This window comes from Crocodylus porosus, unplaced genomic scaffold (genome assembly GCF_001723895.1).
Source record: "Crocodylus porosus isolate Cpor-Errol unplaced genomic scaffold, CroPor_comp1, whole genome shotgun sequence".
In the NCBI taxonomy this organism is placed as follows: domain Eukaryota; kingdom Metazoa; phylum Chordata; order Crocodylia; family Crocodylidae; genus Crocodylus; species Crocodylus porosus.
This window is the reverse complement of record NW_017728911.1, coordinates 22423034-22430341: the sequence shown is the minus strand read 5'-3', so window position 1 is coordinate 22430341 and position 7308 is coordinate 22423034.

The following is a 7308-nucleotide window of genomic DNA, read 5'->3' as shown; positions in this document are numbered from 1 at the left end:
TTTTATTTTATTTTTTATTTTATTTTATTTTATTTTATTTTTTGCAATTTCTTAGTTGTTCAAATAAAAGATATTGTCTCTGAATAAGGAATTACAGAGTTTTGCATTTTTTTTGGTGGTCCTGTCACCTTTTAAAGTAAAGCAGGATGGGCTGGTTTGCAATCAAGCAGAATTGATGGAATCATAGAATCCAAGAACATGAGGGTTGGAAGGGACCTCGGGAGGTCACATCTAGTCAAACCACCTGCTCAGAGCAGGACCAGCCCCAGCCCCAGCAAGATCATCCTAGCCAAAGCTTTATCTAGCCAGATCTTAAAAACCTCACCTTTTTACTACCTCCTAGTATGAAATTTTCCCTAATATCTAACCTAAAATTTTCTTGCTATTTGCTGTTATCAGTTGTGGGAAATAATGTAAAAATATGTCTGGATTTTTTACTGCTATTCGACACTTGATAGTTTGATGTGTTATGTTTGTCAGGAGTCAATATTATTGACCTAAGTGAAGGTAATGCTTAAATATGAATATTTATACAAACGATTACAAAAGGCATCTACAGATGGGAGTTGATTACAACAACCAAAAAAACAAGTGATGGTATATTTACAGAAGGTTAACAGTTTTTGGGACCCTCTATAGATAAAAAAAAAAAAAAATGCAACTGGTTTTACAGACCAGATTGTATATTCAGGGTCTAACAGCAATTACTGTGTGACAGGCTCATGACTACTGCACCAGCCAATGTGTGTGCCCCACCTCCTGGGCTATGTCACACCTGGGTCTGTTCGTCTGCCACAACTTGTTGTTACGCTGGGTTTTACCTCCAGAGGTGGTGTTCAGTGGTTTCTGTAGGACCCAGGACAACTCCGCTGGCACATCTATGGGGCTCCTCCCCTACACCCTCCGTCTTTCCACTTGTGTGTTTAGGATCAGCCTGGATGACACTCGAATCTGGTGACGGGGCTTTCTCTGCCTCCGCTGAGCTGTAGTGATGATGACAGCTGCAGGGGGTCTGGCTGTGGCCCTGTCAGGTTGCAAAAATCACAACAATAATTCAACAAAAATAGCTCAGAGCTCAGGTGGTGTGATGGGCAGGGCACTGATGCCCCTCTGCAGAGCACTTTTCTTTGGTTTGTGGGTGTCTCAGTGCCCAGCACACCCTTTTCCCACACATTCTTGAGTCAGCGATACCCCTTTCTGGGCATGCTTTCTGATCCGAGTTCCACCTGACCAGGTACTGTAATGCCACAAGGCACATCCCTCCACACCTGCACAGCACTCATGGTTCTGCCACTCCCCTGTTGGGGCCCTCTGATTCCACAAATGCTCCACCAGAATTTGTGGTGCCGGGGGTGGGGGTGTCTCATGCCAGGTTGTCTCCTAGCCCCAGATGACTTGCATATTCCTGTGGGGGTTGTCACGGGTGCCAGAAAACAGTATTGGGTCTGGGCTGCTTGGCCTGCCAGCTGCAGCAAAGAAGCTGGCACCTGTTTGAATCCCTGGTGCTGCCTCAGCAGTCTGGGCTTCCAGACTTTTTCTAGGGACTTTAGCCCCAGGGAGAGTTACCAGCTCCCTGCTGGCTTTGTGGTGTGCATCCTGGTCCTGGCCGTGGGGAGAGGGATGTGCTGAGTCCCTTCTGGCCTTGGGGAGAGTGTGCAGCTCCTTTGCCAGTGCTCCCACCTCTCTCTCCCCCAGCTTTGCTTCTGGGCTTTTTTTAAGCCCGGAGATTTTGAGCACCAGACCAACCAGTGGAGCTCCTTCCAGTTGCGTGGTGCCGACTGGCTTGCCCATAAACTGGCCACATAGATGCTGGCACTGCAGTGCGTAGGGCTAGAGCATCTCTGACTAACAGCATAGGAAGGAGCTTATTAAGTGCAGCCATCCCTCCATGTTAAGTTCTTGTTATCGCCAGCAACTAGAATAAAAAAGATATAAAGAGAGGTTTTAAAACTGATAGATGAGCACAAGAAAAACTCAAATGGAACATGAAAATGTATGAAGGTTTTTATAAATGCTTGTGTTTTCTCAACTTCCAAAACATAAATTATAAAATAAAGAGAATTAAAGAAAAACAATCCTTGTTTAATTAGGAATCTTATAGGTCAACGTGCAATTTGTTCTTGAACCGTGTAGGAGAAGAGCAAATTATTTTCATGGGTTTTCTCAGAATGAGTATGTGTTGCATAGGAACATAGTAGCCACCCTTAATATCTTTATAAGTCGTCTGTAAATAGCTAACATTACTTTGGCATATTAGCTGCATTAAGTTTAAGGTTAACGAGGCACAATTCAAACTTAGATATTTAAATGGCTACTAGTGTGACAAAATGTATGTTTAAGAAAATGGACACCAAGTTTGTTGTTTTAAAGACCGGAAGATGTCCCCGCAAGTTTTTTGCTTTGGAGAAAACTTGGTTAGTTAATTTTCTGATACATCTGCCTGACCTGAGTATCTTGTATATTGCTGTTATGTATTGTGGTGAGTATTCTTTTTTTGTTGTTGCTGTTTTATATTGTAAAAGAAGGGAGAAAATTTATTGGAGAATGGATGGGAGGAATAATTGGATAGACCATGTCTTTAAGAGTGTGACTCGCGACATTTCTGGTCACTGATTCAAGTCTGTCTTGAGGGTAATTTGGAGGTCTGTGTACATAGTGGTGGTGGTCTCATTCCACTTCCTGGAAACATGTCATAATGAAGGTAATCATTATTAAATGTAATCTTTTTCACAGACTTTTAAAGAGATCATAGTCTAAATCAGAGTGAAGGCATGTCACTTGGCAAAGTTTCCACTGCTACCTGTATGTGCTCTGCTTTAAGGCAGGTATCCAGGTTGTAGCCATATTGGTCTAGAGGCAAATGGAATTCCTTTTGATTCTAGAACATTATGGCTACAACCTGGATACCTGACACATGGAAGATACCAAATTTTAACTGCTTTTTTAAATGAACGTTTCATAATTTTTCATTAAGGAAGCAAAATTTACCATCTGAAACCTGAGACCCTGCTCCTGCCCTTGTTCAAGTTAATTTGCATTCTAACAGAGCACAGAGGTAGCTCTCCACAAAAGAGATGCCTGCCCAAAAGAACATTCCATCTTTCCACTCTTCTGTGAAATATGAAACATCATAACCAGAAGGAAATATGTTTCTACATCCTGCTTGCTAGCAGACAACTTCAAGGTAAAAAGAGTTTTCCAACTTTTCTCTAAGCCTAATCTGCACAAAATGAACTGTTCCGAATAGGAGACTTTACCACTCCTGCAGCTCTCTGTAAAATATTAATTCTCATTTCTACATAGGAGAACTTTTACAATCTTTGCAATCTCCTATGCCTGATGAAGGGCACCTGTGTCTAAAGCTTGCAAATAAGGAATTTTTTTTTTGCAAATATCTAGTTGGTCTAATAAAAGATATCACCTCCGCCATGAATTCTGGCTACTTTTAAGGCAGTGATTTTAACCCAGGATACCCTGCCTTGGGGTGTGAGGAGGTATGGAGGGGTGTGAAGAGATAAGCAGATAAGTGCAGGCTCAGGCTTGTCTCACTTGGCCAGTCCTCCAGCCTCACTGCCTGGACTTTCTGCATGGAGGTAAACACTAATACATAAATTAGTTTTTGAAATTGGGTGCCACTCAGTTCGTAAAAGTTATGCAGAAGTGTTTCAAGTCCAAAAAAGTTGAGAATCACTGCTCTAAGGCTAAACTCATTTGGCACATATTCTAGTATTTGAGATAAGAGATAAATGTGGCTATCGAGAGTTTATTTCTGGCTTCTGCAAATAAGCAGGAGATAAATTATCCTCCTATCACTTAGGTTATGTTGAAATTGGGGGTTGAGGCAGGTCTGGGGTAAGTAAAAAGAAACAGTGATATGGAATTGATGTTGGGGATGATAATTAAAATTCTGCATTAGTGTGCTGCTATTGGAGGAAGGATTTGTTGTGGAAGACAATTGCTGTTTGAGAGTTGATTTTCATAGTTTCACATAAAAAAGTCTCAGAGCATTAAAGATTACATTTATCATTTAAATTATCACAATATGGGATTGTGAGAGAACTTCCATAATTGCCCATTCCTTCTCAGAACAGGGTAGGGTGGCCATCATAGATGAAATTCCTGTTTTCTGCTACTCTGTCCTCTATTAATATGAAACTGGACGCCTTTATGTATGAATGGAGGATATAAAGGTGTCTGGTTTCATATCAGTAGAGGACAACTGGACTTTCCTCTATGATGGCCACCTTAGTCATGTAGAAATTCTGACAGGATCACTGTTTGGCTAACAGAAGCACTTTATTTTGCATGGCCACGGGAGAACAGTGAGAGGCGGCTGATGCTCAACGAGAGTAAAAAACAGGCTGCTTTATATACTGATAAATCACATACTGGTCAATCCGCCTCGCAACAGGTTCTTGGCAGTCTGACAGCAACTCATCTCGGTGTCTGGCTGAGCCGAGCGAGTTTTCTCAAGCTGCTTTCTGATGAGTTTATCCTGAAGGCTGCTATGTTATTCCCGCTTGGCCTTCACCCAGATCTTCCCCTCCATACTGACCCGACACATATACACTTCTTCCAGTACTTTTCCATTCCTCATCACTAGAACAGGGACGAGTGCTTTCACATCTGGCCTAGCAAGATACAAGCGTACGACTACCCATTACCATCCAAAATATGGCTTAGCCATATATATGGAGAATTAGGGGTGTGCGAAGCGGGCCCTATTCCATTCGGATTTGGCCTGAATCGGGGACAGTGATTCAATTCAATGATTCAGATCACTGTCCCTGATTCGATTTGGCCGAATCCGAATCTGAAGATTTGATGCTGATTTGGAGAATCAGTGATTCAGACATAGATGCAGCTTTAAAACGTTTTTTTTTTACATACCTCCAGGTATCAGTGCGGCTTATGAACTTTGTGATGCTGAGGTGCATGGAGAATCCCACTGGAGTGCGGGGGGCCCTGCATGGCGATTGGCTGCAGGGAGACCCTGGGTGCCTCCCCAGACCCAGTGGGCACCAGTCGCCGAGCCAGGTGGGCACAGGGGGCCCCCCAGTGTGCTCCCCGGTGGACCCAGTAGTAGACCAGCAGTGCTTCTGGTCCACTTCCGGGTCTGCTGCTGAGTGTGCTGGGGAGCCTCACACACACCTGTGGGACACTTGATCTGCCCCAGCATCCCAGCACTCAAAAGCTGCCTGCTACCTAGAGGTACGTAGAAAAAACATTTAAAGCTGTGTCTATGTCCAAATCTCTTTGAATTGATTTGGAGGGTTCCAATTCGATTTGGAGAGATTAAAGGGTCCCCTTTTTTTATTCAGATTCGGAGGTTTGGCCACCAAATTAGGCTGAATCTTTGCCGAATCGAATTAGGGACCGAAGCTTCGCGCAGCTCTAGTGAAGAACACCATCATGGATTTTAAATCTGTGGCTTACTTCCAACTAAAGAAAAAGCGACTTACACCACTGCCATCAAAATAAGGGAGTTGCACATTACCAATGTATACAAAGCCCTTAATTTGGAATGGCCAAAGCCAGCACTCCCAAGTGCACCAATACCAACCCTGTACATTTGTGACTTTAACAGCCACCACACTAAGTGGGGTTATGAAGCAAATAAAGCCAGCAGCGAAGACCTTACAGACGGGATGTCCCCAGAAGATCTGTAATTGGTCTTTGACCTCAAATAGTGAGCAACCTTCCATTCAGCTCACTGGCAACATGACTATAACTCAGATCTTACCATCGTGTACAATGATCTAAGTGGGAGCATGCTTCCATGCATCCTGCAGTGTACTTTCCAACTTTCCCAACAGCTAGCATAGGCCCATCATTACTTACTTCAGCATTTTGGATCCCTATGACTTTGTCTAAACAGATCCCATGGTGGAACCTAGCCAAAGCTGACTGGGTTTGCTACAGGGAACCTATTGAAAAAGTGATGACCTGAATCCCTGCAACACCAGAATGTTACTACTGGTTAAATGGTGTCTTGATTGCTGCTGGCAAGAAGAGTATCCCTTGGGGGCTTTCAGGAGGAATATACTCCCTGCTGAATTAGAGAGACCAAGGTCCTGCTCCAGCAGTGCAATCAGTCAGGCAACCCACAGATTGTGAAGGACCTGCTAGAGTCGCAAGATTCAGCCAGATGCTAAAGGTGAATTGAGTGTGTTGAAGGTCTGGACTTCATGCACTCTAGTTGACATGCCTGGGCCATACTAGGATGCCTTTAAGGTGCTAATCCAGCAGAATATTGGACCCCAAAACTCCATCCCAACTCTATAGCTTCTAAATTGGTAGATGCTACAAAAGGATCTCTTGACAAAAACACCAATGAGATCTGTTGTCAGTTGCACTGGATAATCGCATCAGTCCCTATACAAGCCCCCACTGCCATTAGTATAGATGAAGGGAAGGATGGGTTAACTGCAACAAAGAAATGGAAGGCAGCTGGTGGAGATGGTATTCTCCCATCATCTAGACCCCAAGGGACTCCAGTGGTTGGCAAAACTGTACACCAAAACCATGGAATCTGTATGTATACCAAAAACATGGCAGGAGCTGGTGGTCATTGCAGTACTCAAACTGGGTAAGCCAGTTGATGATCTGGGAAGTTATAAGCCAATATCACTCCTTTGCACAATCTGTAAACTCTTGGAACGTATCATTCTCAGGAGAATCAGCTGTTTTATCGAGCCAGTGATCCCTGATGAACAAGCAGGATTCTGGCTGAAGTGAAGTTGCAATGGCCAAGTTTTTGGTCTTGCAATGCATATTAAGGTTGGTTGACAAACCTTAGAAAAAATCCAAGACCGGTGCAGTCTTTATAGACATCAGCCTACAACATGTTTTGGATTAAATGTCTGATGTTGAAGCTTGCAAAGATTATAACCTGCCGCCAAACACTACTGCTGATACAGACATCTAGCAAATTGTCTGTCAAGAATGATGGGGGGTCAGCAGGGACAGAGCCCAGGCTCCAGGCCTGTGCCCCCGCTCCCCCATCCTCATCCAGCCTGGCTCTCTCCCCCACCCCACTTCAGGCCTGACCCTGTTCTCCCCCCTATCCCCGTTTGGGTCCAGGCTTGCTGCCCCCAGCCCCTGCCCTGCTGCGGTAGGTTTTAACCCATTCTCCACCCCCACTGTGGCAGGCCCAACTCCATTCATGCACACCACCGTGGCAGGCCTGACCCTGTTCCCCCGCAGCACAGCAGGTCCTACCCTGTTCCCCCTCCCCCCCGATGTGGGGGGCTTGACAGTTCCCTTGCCGGCACAGTGGGTCCTACCCTGTTCCCCCTCCCCCCCGAT